This window comes from Balaenoptera ricei, chromosome 1 (assembly GCF_028023285.1).
Source record: "Balaenoptera ricei isolate mBalRic1 chromosome 1, mBalRic1.hap2, whole genome shotgun sequence".
Lineage (NCBI taxonomy): Eukaryota > Metazoa > Chordata > Mammalia > Artiodactyla > Balaenopteridae > Balaenoptera > Balaenoptera ricei.
In genome coordinates this window covers 130,867,368-130,884,326 of record NC_082639.1, presented here as the reverse complement: position 1 = coordinate 130,884,326, position 16,959 = coordinate 130,867,368, and positions in this window count along the sequence as shown.

The following is a 16,959-nucleotide window of genomic DNA, read 5'->3' as shown; positions in this document are numbered from 1 at the left end:
GGAAATGAAGGAATCAATACCAAAGATCAATAAAACTAAAAGCTGGTTCTTTGAGAGGATAAACAAAATTGATAAACCATCAGCCAGACTCATCAAGAAAAAAAGGGAGAAGACTCAAATCAATAGAATTAGAAATGAAAAAGGAGAAGTAAAAACTGACACTGCAGAAATACAAACGATCATGAGAGATTACTACAAGAAACTATATGCCAATAAAATGGACAACCTGGAAGAAATGGACAAACTGTTAGAAAAGCACAACCTTCCGAGACTGAACCAGGGAGAAATAAAAAATATAAATGGACAAATCACAAGCACTGAAATTGAAACTGATTAAAAATCTTCCAACAATCAAAAGCCCAGGACCAGAAGGCTTCACAGGCAAATTCTATCAAACGTTTAGAGAAGAGCTAATGCCTATCCTTCTCAAACTCTTCCAAAATATAGCAGAAGGAGAAACACTCCCAAACTCATTCTACAAGGCCACCATCACCCTGATACCAAAACCAGACAAAGATGTCACAAAGAAAGAAAACTACAGGCCAATATCACTGATGAACATAAATGCAAAACTCCTCAACAAAATACTAGGAAACAGAATCCAACAGCACATTAAAAGGATCATACACCATGATCAAGTGGGGTTTATCCCAGGAATGCAAGGATTCTTCCATATACGCAAATCAATCAATGTTATACAACATACTAACAAATTGAAGGCGAAAAACCATATGATCATCTCAATAGAAGCAGAAAAGCTTTCAACAAAATTCAACACCCATTTATGATAAAAACCCTCCAGAAAGTAGGCATAGAGGGAACTTACCTCAACATAATAAAGGCCATATATGACAAACCCACAGCCAACATCATTCTCAATGGTGAAAAACTGAAACCATTACCTCTAAGATCAGGATCAAGACAAGGTTGTGCACTCTCACCACTATTATTCAACATAGTTTTGGAAGTTTTAGCCACAGCAGTCAGAGAAGAAAGAGAAATGAAAGGAATCTAAATTGAAAAAGAAGAAGTAAAACTGTCACTGTTTGCAGATGACATGATACTATACATAGAGAATCCTAAAGATGCTACCAGAAAACTACTAGAGCTAATCAATGAATTTGGTAAAGTAGCAGGAAACAAAAGTAATGCACAGAAATCTCTTGCATTCCTATACACGAATGATGAAAAATCTAAAAGAGGAATTAAGGAAACACACCCATTTACCATTGCAACAAAAAGAATAAAATACTTAGGAATAAACCTACCTAAGGAGACAAAAGACCTGTATGCAGAAAACTATAAGACACTGATGAAAGAAATTTAAAATGATACAAACAGATGGAGAGATATACCATGTTCTTTGATTGGAAGAATCAACATTGTGAAAATGACTATACTACCCAAAGCAATCTACAGATTCAATGCAATCCCTATCAAACTACCAGTAGCATTTTTCACAGAACTAGAACAAAAAATTTCACAGTTTGTATGGAAACACAAAAGACCCCAAATAGTCAAAGTAATCTTGAGAAAGAAAAACGAAGCTGGAGGAATCAGGCTCCCTGACTTCACACTATACTACAAAGCTACAGTAATCAAGACAGTATGGTACTGGCACAAAAACAGAAATATAGATCAATGGAACAGGATAGAAAGCCCAGAGATAAACCCACGCACATATGGTCACCTTATTTTTGATATAGGAGGCAAAATATACAATGGAGAAAAGACAGCCTCTTCAATAAGTGGTGCTAGGAAAACAGGACAGGTACATGTAAAAGAATGAAATTAGAACACTCCCTAACACCATACACAAAAATAAACTCAAAATGGATTAAAGACCTAAATGTAAGACCAGACACTATAAAACTCTTAGAGGAAAACATAGGCAGAACACTCTAGAACACAGCAAGATCCTTTTTGACCCACCTCCTAGAGAAATGGAAATAAAAACAAAAACAAACAAATGGGACCTAATGAAACTTAAAAGCTTTTGCACAGCAAAGGAAACCATAAACAAGACCAAAAGACAACCCTCAGAATGGGAGAAAATATTTGCAAATGAAGCAACTGACAAAGGATTAATCTCCAAATATACAAGCAGCTCATGCAGCTCAATATCAAAAAACAAACGACCCAATCCAAAAATGGGCTGAAGAGCTAAATAGACATTTCCAAAGAACATATACAGATTGCCAACAAACTCATGAAAAGATGCTCAACATCACTAATCATTAGAGAAATGCAAATCAAAACTACAATGAGGTATCACCGCACACCAGTCAGAATGGCCATCATCAAAACATCAACGAACAGTAAGTGCTGGAGAGGGTGTGGAGAAAAGGGAACCCTCTTGCACTGTTGGTGGGAATGTAAATTGATACAGCCACTATGGAGAACAGTATGGAGGTTCTTTAAAAAACTAAAAATAGAACTACCATACGACCAGCAATCCCACTACTGGGCATATGCCCTGAGAAAACCATAATTCAAAAAGAGTCATGTCAAGTACAGGTTTCTGGTAACTGACTGTACTGCTGAACTGAATGAATAAGCATTTTCAGAACTCTAATGAAAAACTGATGAACTCATAAAAGTGCTAACAAAAGATCAAGATGAAAAAAAAAATTAATTACATGGGACTGAGTGAACTGATGAGGATGAGTATAATTTTTGTGACTTTCTGTTTGAATTAAAAAAAAAAAATCCCACAAGGACTCAGAGGCAAAGAATATACAAATCAATTTTCACTGCAAAGTAAAGGAGCTGTTACAGTGGAGGATTACTGGACTGAATGTCAATATTATGACATAGTATGAGTGTGTTTCGTGTTTGGTAATTGCAATCATTGTTGCTTTTGTTGTGGTCATCCATGTACAATGCTTGGTGTCAGTCTATTTATCTCTTGTAAAAATAAAATACAATGTGTGTGTGTGAAAAAAAAAAAAAGAGTCATGTACCACAATGTTCATTGCAGCTCTATTTACAATAACGAGGACGTGGAAGCAAACTAAGTGTCCATCAACAGATGAATGGTTAAAGAAGATGTGGCACATATATCCAATGATATTTCTCAGCAGTAAAAAGAAACAAAATTCAGTTATTTGTAGTGAGGTGAATGGACATAGAGACTGTCATACAGAGTGAAGCAAGTCAGAAAAAGAAAAACAAATACCATATGTTAACACATATATATGGAATCTAAAAAAAAAAAAAAGTGGTTAAGAAGAACCTAAGGCCAGGACAGGAATAAAGACGCAGACATAGAGAATGGACTTGAGGACATGGGGAGGGGGAAGGGTAAGCTGGGACAAAGTGAGAGAGTGGCATGGACATATATACACTACCAAATGTAAAACAGATAGCTAGTGGGAAGCACCCATATAGCACAGGGAGATCAGCTCAGTGCTTTGTGACCACCTAGTGGGGTGGGATAGGGAAGATGGGAGGGAGACGCAAGAGGGAAGAGATATGGGTATATATGTATATGCATAGGTGATTCACTTTGTTGTTCAGCAGAAACTAACACGCCATCGTAAAACAATTATACTCCAATAAAGATGTTAAAAAAATATTGTATTTCTTTAATTACTAATAAATTGACTGACTGCAATAAAAATAAATAAATAAGTAAATATAGCTACCACAATTTGTTAATGATACACAATATAAAAAACAGGAATATTAAGGCATAAAATACATAAAATGGAGCAGGGATTAAAGGAATAGTGTTTTTCATGCAAAAAGTTATGTTGTTAATCAGCTTACAGTAGACTGCTATATTTGTAAGATATTTATATAAGCCTCACTTACAGTATATACATTGAAGAAAAGAGACAGGAATCAATGCATATCACTATAGAAAATCAATTCACAAATAAATTCAGCAGAGGAAGAAAGAAACAAGGGGACTACAAAACAACTAGAAAACAATTAAGATGCCATTAGTTAGTCCTTACTTATCAATAATTACTTTAAATGTAAATTGATTAAATTCTCCAATCAAAAGGCATGAAGTGACTAAATGGATTTTTAAAAATGACCCAAATACATACTGCCTACAAGAGACTCACTTCATCTTTAAGGACACACATCATCTCAGAGTAAAGGGATGGAAGAAAATACCTCATGAAAGTGGAAACCATAAGGAAGCAGGTCTAGCTATACTTATATCGGACAAAATAGACTTTATGTCAAAAACCATAACAAAGTGACAAAGAATGTTATTATATAATGATAAAGGGGTCAATTCATCAAAAGGATATAACAATTGTAAAGACTGTATATATTTACAGTCTTTACAATTGTTATATTGTAAAGGGTTTACAAGTACCTCCATGAGCTATGCTCTCATCTCCCATTTACTCTCTGACATCATCTCCTGCTACTCTTCCCCCTCTTCTTTCTCCACTGCAGTCACAATGACCTCCCTGTTGTTTCTCAGACATTTCAGCATCCTCCTGCCTTCAAGTCTTTTCACCTTCTGTTTATTTCACCTGCTATTTTCTTCCCTCAGACATAAGCACGGCTCAGTCTCTTACTCCCTTTAATCTTTTACTCAAATAGTGTTTTCTCATTGTGGCTTTCCCTGACCCCCCAATTTAAAAGTGCACACACATACCAATTCTGGTATCACTTGATTTCTCTTTGCTGCTCTACTTTCGTTCATAGTACCTAGCACCTTCTAATATAACAATAATTTACTTTTTTATTATCCATCATCTTCCTGGAATTGTTTGTTTGTCTTTTTCATTTCCTCAGAGTCTAGGACAATGCCTTGCACAAAGAAAGTGCTGAATTAATATATCCATACTAAATGTAAATGTATAAGAATGCATAAGTGTATGAGTGTGTAAGAAGGCATAAGCACACATAAAACATTTGCACCCGCAAAGTCTAGTACTCTGGAAGATCAGTACCATTTATATATGATTGACCACAGAGTGGAATTGTAGAATCCTTTTTTGAAGGAAAACTTTGCTTTTTAACAGAAGAAGGTATAAGCATGAAGGGTGAAAGCAAGAAAACTCAATATATTTTCTCTTTTCTTTTTACTGTATGGTTTGAATATTTTGATTCAGCTGAAAAGAAAATTAATTCATATTTTATCATATGTAATATGTAATTCACATAAAAATTTCTTCTGTAGAATGCATGTTTGTATAATATTCCATTTTTCTATTGGATAATTTGTCATTTTCTTATTGATGTGTATGATTTCGTTATGTATTTCCATACTAATTCTTTGTCTTTCATAAGTGTTGCAAATATTTTCTCTCAGTTGGTAGCTTACCTTTTCACTTCCTTTATGATATCTCTGATGGAAAAAAATATTAATACCAATGTAATCAAATTTGTCAATATTTTATTCTATAGTTAGTAATTTCTGTACTTTAAAAAATTCTTTTCTTCCCCAAAGTCAGCAAAATTTACTCCAATAAAAATTTTAAACTCTTGTATTTGACACTTAAATTTTTAACCTTTCTAGCAGTTATTTCTGTATGTATTGTGAGATAGAGATCCAAATACATTTTTTTCCTCTTTAGATCCTGAATTTTCTGGCTCTGGTTTTGAATAGTTCTTCCTCTTCCCACGCTACCTGTCACATATTAAATTTCCACTTACATGTGCATCTCCTTCAAATTCTCTACTCTGTTCCATTGGTAAATCTGTCTATCCTTGACTCATACCATTCTATTACTATTTAATTACTATAGGTTTATAATTTAACCTTAATTTCTAGTAGGGCAAATCACCTTTCATTAATCATTTTCTTCAGAAGTGACTTGGCTTAAGCTCACTAGTGATCATGAAAATGTAAATCAAGACCACAGTGTGACCCCAATTTATTCCCATTCAGATGGCCAAATTAAGTCTGATAATTACTGTGATGGCAGTGATATTGAGCAACATGAATTACTCATGGCATTAGAAATTGGTACAACACTTTGAATAGCAGTTTGGCATGCTTGTGTAAAGCTACACATTTGCATATCCTGAAGCTCCAGAAATTTTACTCCTAGATATATACTTCTTAGAGAATATCAAAAGGAAGGAGCACATAGATAGGAGTTATTTGAAATACTCAAGTTATCTAAAATGTTAGGTTGGAAGTATGTTACTAGTGGAACATTATACAACTTAATTAATTGTATAAAAGAAGGTCATATGTAGACCAATGATGGTAGCTTATAATTCCATAACTCAGATTGGACTAACTGCTATAAGGAGCAAACCAAACTCTCACTGGCATAACACCAAAAAAAAATAAAATTTACCATTCACTCACACAAAAGTCAATGCAGAAGTTCCTAGCAAGTTGTCTTTCTTCAGAGCTCTTCTGCAAAATGTGATTCAGGAATCTAGTCTGCTTCCACCTCTGAGTAAAACCATCCCTTACAGCCTGGGAGTCCTTTTCTTCCAGCTGCAGGAAGGGAACAAAAGAACATGGAAAAAAAAAAAAGAACATGGAAAAGCACACCTATTCTTAACTACTTTGATCTGGAAGTGACTTTTTTCCTTTGGTCACATTTAACTGGTAAGAACCAGTTATCTGGTCCCATCTAGAAACAAGGACAGGGGGGAAGAATGGGGTTGCATGTGGGAAATGTGATCTAGATCTGTGTTTGGAAAAAAGAGCAATTCAGGTCTAGCATGCCCTGCTGCAACCATGCAACAGTGATTAATCCAACTGTGCAGCTACGGTTCTGTTTTTTTTATACACTCTAAACAACTTTACTATTCTTCTGTCATTTCATTTCCATTTTTTTCTCACAGTTTCATTGAGATATAATTAACATGTAGCACTGTATAAGTTTAAGGTGTACAGCATAATGAGTTGACCTACCTACATCATGAAATAATTATCACAATGTTTAATGGACATCCATTATTTTATATAGATGCAACATTAAAGAAATAGAAAAAATATTTTTCCTTGTGATGAGAACCCTTAGGATTTACTTTCTTAACAGCTTTCATATATAACATACAGCAGTGTTAATTATTTTTATCACATTGTACATTAATCATTAGTACTTATTTATCTTATAACTGGAAGTTTGTACCTTTCAAATATTTTCATCCAATCTCCCCTCTCCCCACTCCCCGCCTTTGGTAACCACAAATCCAATCCCCTTTTTTTCTGTTTGTTTGTTGATTTGTTTTTGATGTATAAGTAACCTACAAAACTATGTTAGTTCCTGGTACCAACATAGTGATTCAATATTTTTATACATTTCAAAATGGTCACCATGATAAGTCTAGTTGTCACCATACAAAGATATTACAAAATTATTGACTATATTCCCCACACTGTATATTTCATAACTGACTCATTTATTTTGTCACTGAAAGTTTGTACCTCTTAGGTTCCCTCACCTATTTCTCTCCTCCACTCACCCCCTTCCCTCTGGCAAACACCTGTTTTTTCTCTGTATCTATAACTCTGTTTCTGTTTGGTTATGTTTTTTTTATTTTTTTATTTGTTCTTTTCTTTAAGATTCCACATATAAGTGAAATAATACACTATTTGTCTTTCTCTGTCTGACTTATTTCACTTTACATAATTCCCTCTAGGTCCATCCATGTTGTTGCAAATGGCAAGATTTCGTTATCCTAAGGTTCTATTTTTTCAAAGACAAAAATAAAATCAAGGACTTCCCTGGTGGCGCAGTGGTTAAGAATCCACCTGTCAACGCAGGGGACATGAGTTCGAGCCTTGACACAGGAAGATCCCACATGCTGTGGAGCAACTAAGCCCGTTGCCACAACTACTGAGCCTGCACTCTAGAGCCAGCGAGCCACAACTACTGAGCCCACATGCCACAACTACTGAAGGCCGCGTGCCTAGAGGCCGTGCTCCGCAACAAGAGAAGCCACCACAATGAGAAGCCTGCGCATGGCAACGAAGAGTAGCCCCTGCTCACAGCAACTAGAGAAAGCCAGCACGCAGCAACGAAGACCCAAAGCAGCCAAAAATAAATAAATAAATAAATTTTTTTTAAAAAAATTAACCATTCATTTAAAAATAAATAATTAAAAACAAGATTACTTTATTGTTTTCTTTGAAACATACTTCCAGTATACTTTTTCTTATATTGTACTTAGGTTTTTTTCCCTAATTTAAAATAGCTTTGTCATATTTTTTCTGATAAAAACAGTATGGTTATTGTAAAAAAAAGTCAGACGCTATAGAAAAAATAATTTTTTTAAGAAAATTCACCTAAATCCCACTACCCAAGATAACCATTTAACCACTACTGATGGACCTTCTTCCAAGCATCTCTCAGATAACTATGCCTACACGTATATCACTTCACAGTCTTTTTGCAGCATTCAATGGCTGTAGATTTATTGTACATTTGTAATGTGTGAGGCTTTGTGCTAAGCACTCAAGGGCATTAACCTATTTAAGAATAGCAATATTATAAATTAAGTAGAATTATTATCTATATTTTATAGATGAGAAAATTGAGGCTAGGAGAAGTTAAGTAATCCACTCACAATCCCAAAACTTAGTGATAACAGAGTGAAGATTCAAACTCAAATCTGTGAGATTCCAAAGCCTAAGCTTTTAAGCAGTGCCCTATGCTGTCAGATATTCTCTGATGCACTTACTACTCCCTATTGATAGAGTCTCTAGGTAATTTCCTTTCTAAACCACAGACCACACAGCAAGAAGAATAGACATGTCTTTGAACTTTTTCTACTTTTCTGTGTATCTCTTTGTCATCAGTTCCCTACAGAAAGTTTTCACAAAACAGTCTCTTACTTTCATACATACTGCTTTCTTAAAAAGCTGTGCAAAGGTTGAATATGTAAAAATGAAGCTTGCTGGCAGATAAGTGCCACATAAGATACCTCTCAATGGTCGTTGCTTTTCCACTGATCTGCAGAGCCAAATTTGTTACGTGAAAGTCAATTTATACCACTCAGACTTTGGAAGTGCTTCCATTTATGGTATGTATTGACATGCAATTTTTAATTTATTTTATACCAGCTCAATGGTTCTCAGATATCATGTTTTGTATCCCTCAGTTAGAAAACATCTTTCTAAATCAGAACACCTAGATCCATGTAGTTTGTTGGTCAGATACTCCATGTTGCATGTATGTGGATTAATGGTTCATTAACTTGTTCCTTTACTAAACTCTCACATGGTTTGGAATGTGTTGTTTTGATTAATTTTAGTAAGTGTTCATTGTTGTGTATTGGAAAGGCATGGTCTTGGACATCAGATAGAAGTGGCCACAAATACCAAGTCCGCATTTTTAATAATTGTGTAAATGTGAGTGAGGCACTTTGCATTCCTGAACTTCAGTTACCTTATTTTGAAAGATGCGTTAGCATTCTTCAAACACTATTGAGAATACATGATTATGAAATAGATGAACGTAAAATAAGTAATCAATAAATTTGTTTCCTTCCTTCTTAAAAAAAAATCTATGGATATTTATTTATAACATATGAAACTGTGGCTTATAGTAAGGTCAAAATAGGGCCTAAATTACCCTCCCACTAATAAGGTATGAAAACACAAGTTTTCCCAGATTAACCAATACTGGGTTTTATCAATCATTTTAGCCATTGCAAACATATAGGTGAAAGGTTAATGTTTATATCTTCCTCAGTTTCAATTGCTTTGACTACTAGTAAAGTTGATAATATTTTACAAATTGCCTTTCAGTAATTTTTGCCCATTTCCTTTGGAATGTTTGTACCTTTCTTCTTATTTGTGAGAGTGTGCTGTCATATTTATTACAACTATTTTTCTACTAAATTTCCTGATTATTGCAATGTTAGTAATACATAAAAAGTGAGGGTACTAGGTATATACTGGTTTATTCACTTTCACAGGAACTACACATACTTCCTGCAAACCTCAAGAGTGCCTTTTCTAACAGAAAACCTCAGCTTAAAAATACAGATAAAATATTTTAGTTTGCATATTTCTTGTGCAAGATCTAGACCAGGGGTTTCTCCATGAAGGGAAAGTATCTTGTTGCTCTGACATTTTGTTTGGGGACTCTCATTAAATCCATAACGAATAGAACACTGCTTATTACTCAGAGCTCTTCTACTATGTGTTCCTTACTTATTAATTAGGTGACTTATAAAGAAACACCATTTAAAATGGAGTACAAGAAACTATGCCACGGATACCAGTAGAGGCTCTACCACAAACTAGTTTTGAGGAATCAGCCAACCAGTGACTTTCAGTGACTCAGTGCTTCTATCTTTACTTTCATTAACCTCTTGGAAATATGATGGAAGCTGGTAGTAGTATGTCTACAAAATACTCAGATAATATACAAAGTACAAGTGTAATTTGTAACCATGCTCTTTCTCTTTTGCCATGTAGATCATAGTATGTCAGACAATAATGCAGGTAAAGAAGTGAAATTAAGGAAATTAGGTAGCACAAGGGTACATTTTTATGTTCAAGTCCAGGATAATGAAAAGGCAAAGAGGAGAGGGAGAGAGAGAGAGAAAATAGTACCTAATATGAATTGAGTGAGTAGCCTGTTTGCACTCCCAAGGGTTTCTAAGCAGAGTTTTGCAGGTATTGCCAATGGGTGCTGTGAAAACAAGTGGCCTTCATATTTTGATTTTCAAGTTGCCACCAAAATCTCTCCTGACCCAAAGCAATACTCCCATGATTCTGACATAATATCAGAAATCCCTCCATTAAAGTCATTTACTCATAAAGTTATTCTTTCATTCAAGAAAACCAGTTTTTATTATGTGTAAGATACCATCTTAGAAATAGGGGAAAAGAAAAGAATAAGGTATGACTCATGTTCTGGTGAGTGATATATATCTATATCTACATACATATAGATATATATCATAATCCATTGCAACATGACCTGTACTATCATAGCTTGATTAATTACTTGAAAAGGAACATTGAATCTCCAGGAGCCACAGACAATCCTGGGGTGCATAGAGCATACAGGCTCACTCTCAGATATTAACACTGAATTATGGTTAATACATTACGTAATAGAATGTCACTCTATGAAGCAAGAAGGTCCCTAAGGGAGCTCACAGAGAAGATAATTCTGAAGAAAGAACATGGGAAGATTGGTTCTATTGGCATTTCCCCAAGTGTTTTATACCAAACACTAGTTTTGAAAGTTATTCTATGAAAAAGGAAGATGGAGTCCACTTCTAATAAGCTTGGGAAATGTTTGTGTATTATTAAATCACAGTATACATCACCATATTAAAAGTTCTGAGAAGACCTGCAGTAAAATTTAGCTAACCCAGCTTTTCCTAAATATTTTTAACTTACAGAACCCTTTTTCATAGAAGACTTAAACAAACTGGAGATGTATTTTAGAAATACTAATCCAGTGCATTGGTATTCTGTCTAGCGAGGGCCATACTAAAAGTTAGGTGTGATAGGGGTGGGTGCTAAACATAACACTGTCTAAACTAGTAAGCACAGGAGTCATTTTAGGTTTTGTTTTCCTTTTTTTCAGAAGGCTGACATTTTGGCCACAAAGTCTACCATAATCTTAAAATCCTCTGTCATGCAGAATTCAAACACTTATGGATTTCCTAAACTGGATGTCAGGTAACCTCAATCTGCCTGAAAAGAAATATAGCTGAGGCCTGACATCCATGCCAGCAGCCATCCTAAGGAGCATTTCCTTGAGAAGCCACATACTGTAATGGAAACCATGAGCTGTAAAATCACATCGTTCAATCTTATCTTGATCCTGGTTCAGTTGATACAAGATGTGTTACACGAAGAGAATCAAAATCCGCCCCACCTCGCAAACATCAGAATTAGAAACAGAACATATAACTTGTCTGGATCATAGGAGGGACTCAATAAATGGCAGTGATTACAGTCAAAAGATAGTCACTGAAACCAACACAAAGACTCTGAAACTAGAACCAAGACAGCCAGAAAAGTTGGTGACAAAGAGCGGAATGTGGTTTTTATCAGAGGTTATGATTTTATTTTTATGAATACTAACGATTGATTTTTTGGAGTCAGCCAAACCTATGATCCTCTGTTTCCCTTACCTGATCTCCTCCCCGTATTTGAAATACCAGGAGGAAGATGTATGTCACTAGACAACTTTGACCTCAGGCTGGAAGACATTTCCATCTTCCCAATGAAGGATCAGTCACAAATACAATAAGACCTCTTTATTGTGGAATAACTAGTGTGTGAGTGTTATGGATGACCTAATTCTCTGATTAATGAAAACAATTTTTAATTTTATTCTTTATTGAAATTTTTTCCAATTTTTTTTCTGATAGAGCAGAAGGAAAAAAACTGAATCCTTAATGACTGAGCCTCAGTCAACACATTTCATATTAGTGCCACAGACCAATAACCGATACACAAAACCTAGAAGGATTCTGACAGTGTATGCATTACCTTAAAGAGCCTATGATACTAGATTGAACCTGAGTGGGTTCCCAAAGTTGATTGTTAAAAACAAATTGATCAAATGTTGTCTTACCAGAGTCTTAGCCTGGATATTCCATATAAAAGAGCAGTTACCATCCCACTCCTAAAATGTCTTGTCACCTGCTTTATTTGGACTCATAGCTCTTATCATCACCTTTGACACGTCTTTGTATATTCTGTGTATTGCTCTTCTCTCTCTACTAGAATATAATGTCCTAAGAGCTGAGACTGTTTCAGTCTGGAATTTTCAGTGCCCATAATGTAGGAACTCAATAAACATTTATTGATTAAATAAAGGAATAGAAACTGATTTTCTTTTCATTTTCTTCTAAGAACAAAAAAGAGAAGCCCTGTTCAATTTAACTTGGAGCAAACCACTATACGCTGATATTATCCTAGTATCATGAAAAATATGGAGAGGGAAAAGCTTAAAGTTTATGGGGACTAGAACAGATCTTAAAAGTGATCTAGCCAATCCACTATCTTTTTATGAATGGGAAAACAAATTACACTTATGGATGCACACAGTTCAATGCATTTTGAGAAATGAATACCCCTCTGTAACTAGTACCACAAGACATAGAACATTTCTGTTACCCTTTGTGTCCTTTCCCACCCAATCCTCTCCATCCCTGGGCCCAGGCAACAACTGATCTGCTTTCTGCCACTGTAGATTAGTTTGCCTGTTCTAGAATTTTATATAAATGGAAGCATACAGTGTGTAATCTTTTGAGTCTGCTTTCTTTTACACAGCACAGTGTTTTCAAGATCCATCTATATTGTTCCATGCATCTGAAGTTCGTTTAATTTTATTGCTGAATAGTATTTCATGGCATGGATTTGGAACAATTTGTTTATCTAGTCACCTGCTGGTGGACATTTGGGTTGTTACTAGTTGTGGGCTTTTATTAATAAAGTTGCTATAAATACTCTTAAAAAGCAATATTACAGTTATGGGCAACACCAGGAAACTAATGCCTATTCAGTCACATCCCTCAGGCAGGGCTCAGTGGAAGTCAGAAGAGTGACCCCACCAACAAAAAATGTGATATAGGGCTTCCCTGGTAGCACAGTGATTAAGAATCCACCTGCCAATGCAGGGGACACGGGTTCGAGCCCTGGTCCAGGAAGATCCCACATGCCGCGGAACAACTAAGCCCATGCACCACAACTACTGAGCTTGCATTCTAGAGCCCATGAGCCACAACTACTGAAGCCCACGAACCACAACTACTGAAGCCCGCATGCCTAGAGACCATGCTCTGCAACAAGAGAAGCCACCGCAATGAGAAGCCTGCACACTGCAACCAAGAGTAGACCCTGCTTTCCGCAACTAGAGAAAAGCCCACGCGTAGCAACGAAGACCCAATGCAGCCAAAAATAAATAAATAAAATAAATAAATTTAAAAAAATAAAAGAATAAAGAGATGAGATTGACAAACATGAATCATTTTTTCAAAAATGTGATCTATATGGGGGAGAATGATTGATGCATTTCTTTGTTTGCTTTTCCAACTACACAAGAGAGAGCCCCCGTGGAAAAAGTGTGCAGTGATAGGTTCATGTGGTGGATGCATGCTTGCACACTAGTCTTCCCCCCATCACCTGCAGGGGCTCCTTTTCTGCTGATCCTCTTCGCAGTTCACTGCCTCCAAGCAGGACAGATATTAAAGTAAAATTAAGTATGAACTGCATTTTGACCTGGGGAATACACACAATTCTAACTCATCTACTTCCCTTCTTTCTGTAAATGACATTACTCAAGTAACTTTTAAAAAATTCAAAGTGTTGATCATCATATTCTTTTTAAAAGTTGTGATTAGTACCCCTAATTTCATTATACATTTTCTTACTTATGGTATTTTAATATGTTCCATAATAAGCCATAAATGTAAAGCTGTTCCCGAAAATTTCCCTCAAGTACCTATAAAAGTTTTATACTCCCCTTTGCTGCTTAGCTGAGTTTACAACTTACCTTTTCCTTCTCTTTATGACCATGATTATTTTTCTTTGGGTCACAATCAATAGTCTACAAAAATGAGTCACCATATTTGCACCAATCTCTACACTCCCAGAGCCTCCCTTTTTTTTTAGTTCTTGTTTCTTCTTTCTTTCTTCATGTCACTTATATTATCCCTGCTGTAGGAATTTACTTAATCCTTGCATTATTATCTCCTATTGGAATAAAGCCCATTAATTTCTCAGTTTACCATCAAAACCAAAGATGGAATCATCCTCCCACTGTTAGAATCAGTTGATAGTCCTAACATTTAAAAAATAAATCTTTAGGTATTCAGCATCTGGATTTTTCTTACATAGTCAAAATAAATTTGTTGGGGGCAATTACATTTGCATAACTGACATGAAAGGAGTTTAATAAATGTGTAAGCTTCACGTATTTCGTGCCTAAACTGTTAGTGTGAGGAAATGCTAACACTTTTATTAAACAGTTTCTAGAAGTGAATGTATGAATGTATTGAAAGAAGGTAGAAAAATTACACGTGCACTTTAGGTATTTCTGGCAGGGATATCTCCACCAAAAAAAAAAAAAAAAAAGAAAAGAAAAAAACGATGCACATATAGAAATTCAAGGAAGCAAATATCAAAATGAAGAAGACTTTTTTTTCTATTCAATGGGGAGAAGAGAGTGAATTAATTATTCAGGTGTTATGCCTATAATGGAGATAGTTGTTGAAATATATTAATGTTGGGTTTTTCCCTTTCCACATTGGTGTCTGCAGTGGGTATTTGCCAGAATGGTGGCAATATGACTTCCTATGTCTATGGACATTCCCATATCATAGTCCTTTCTCCCAACGTAGAGTCCTGAGTCCATCTCCAACTTGTCATTGTCATATGGCTTAGACTGAACCAATCAAACTACCGCTACAAGTTTGGATTTAGAAGAGATTAATATGCAGATAGAATGCTCCACATGGAATCCATGTGTTGGGAGAATTTTATGACTGTGGACAAAAACCACAGAGTTTGTTTGTTTTTAATTAACTGACTTTATTTTTAAGGTCAGTTTTAGTTTCATAGCAAAATTGAGCAGAAAGTACAGAGTCCCCATATATCCCCTTGCTCCACACACATATATAGCCTCCCCACTATCATCATCCCACACCAGAGGGGTCCATTTGTTCCACTGATGAACCTACATTGACACATCATCACCCAAAGTCCACAGTTTCCATTAAGACACACTCTTTGTGTTGTACATTCTATGGGTTTCCACAAAAGTACCCAACATTTACAGCTTCATACAGAATAGTTTTACTACCCCAAAACTCACTTGTGCTCCACCTATTCATCCCTCCCTCAGTCTAAATTTCTGGAAACCACCACTCTTTACTGCCTCCATAGTTTGCCTTTTCCAAAATGCCGTATAATTAAAATCATATATTATGTAGTCTTTTCACATTGACTTCTTGCACTTAATAGTATATTTTTAAGTTCCTTCCATGTCTTTTGTGACTTGATCGCTCATTTCTCTTTACTACTGAATAATATTTCATTGTATGGGTGCAGTACAGTTTATTTATCCAGTCACCTGTCGAAGGACATCTTGATTGCTTCCAAGTTTTGGCAATTTTGAAAAAAAGCTATTAAAACATCCATATGTAGGTTGTGTGTGAGCATATGTTTTCAAACTCATTTGGGCACATTCCAAGGATAGCAACTGATAGATCATATGGCAAGACTATGTTTAGCTTTGTAAGGAACTGCCACCAAACTATTCATAAGTGGCTGTGCCACTTTGCATTCCCACCAATAACGAATGAGAATTCCTGTTGCTCCACATCCTTGCCTTAATTTGGTGTTGTTAGTGTTTTCAATTTTTACCATTGTAATAGGTGTGTAGTGGTATGTCATTATTATTTTAATTTGCAATTTCCTGATGAGGTATGATGTTGAGCATCTTTTCCTATGTTTATTTTCCATTTGTATATCTCCTTTGGTGAGGTATTTGTTAAAATCTTTTGCCTGGGTTATTTAGTCAAGTTGTTTGTTTTCTTATTGTTGAGTTCTAAGAGTTCTATGCATGCTTTGGATAACAGTCCTTTATCAGATATGTCTTTTGAAACTATTTTCTCCTAACCTGTGGCTTATCTTCTCCTTCTCTTGACAGTCTTTCACAGAACAGAAGTTTATAATTTTAATGAGCTCCAACTTAATTTTTTCTCTTAAGGGGCAGACCTTTGGTTTCATACCTAAAACAAAAATCATCTCCAAACACAAGGGCATCTAGATTTTCTCCTATGTCATGTTCTAGATGTTTAATAATTTTGTGTTTTACACTTGGCATATGATACATTTTGAGTTAATTTTTCTTGAAACGTGTAAGGTCTGTGTCTAGATTTTTTTTTTTTTTTTTTTTTTTTTTTGCTTGTGGATACCCAGTTGTTCCAGAACTATTTGCTGAAAAGATTATCCCTTCTCCCATCATACCCACTCTAAGAAGAGTTGTACATTACCACTCTCTTTCCTGAGTCTGAGATATCACAGAAAGTCACTAT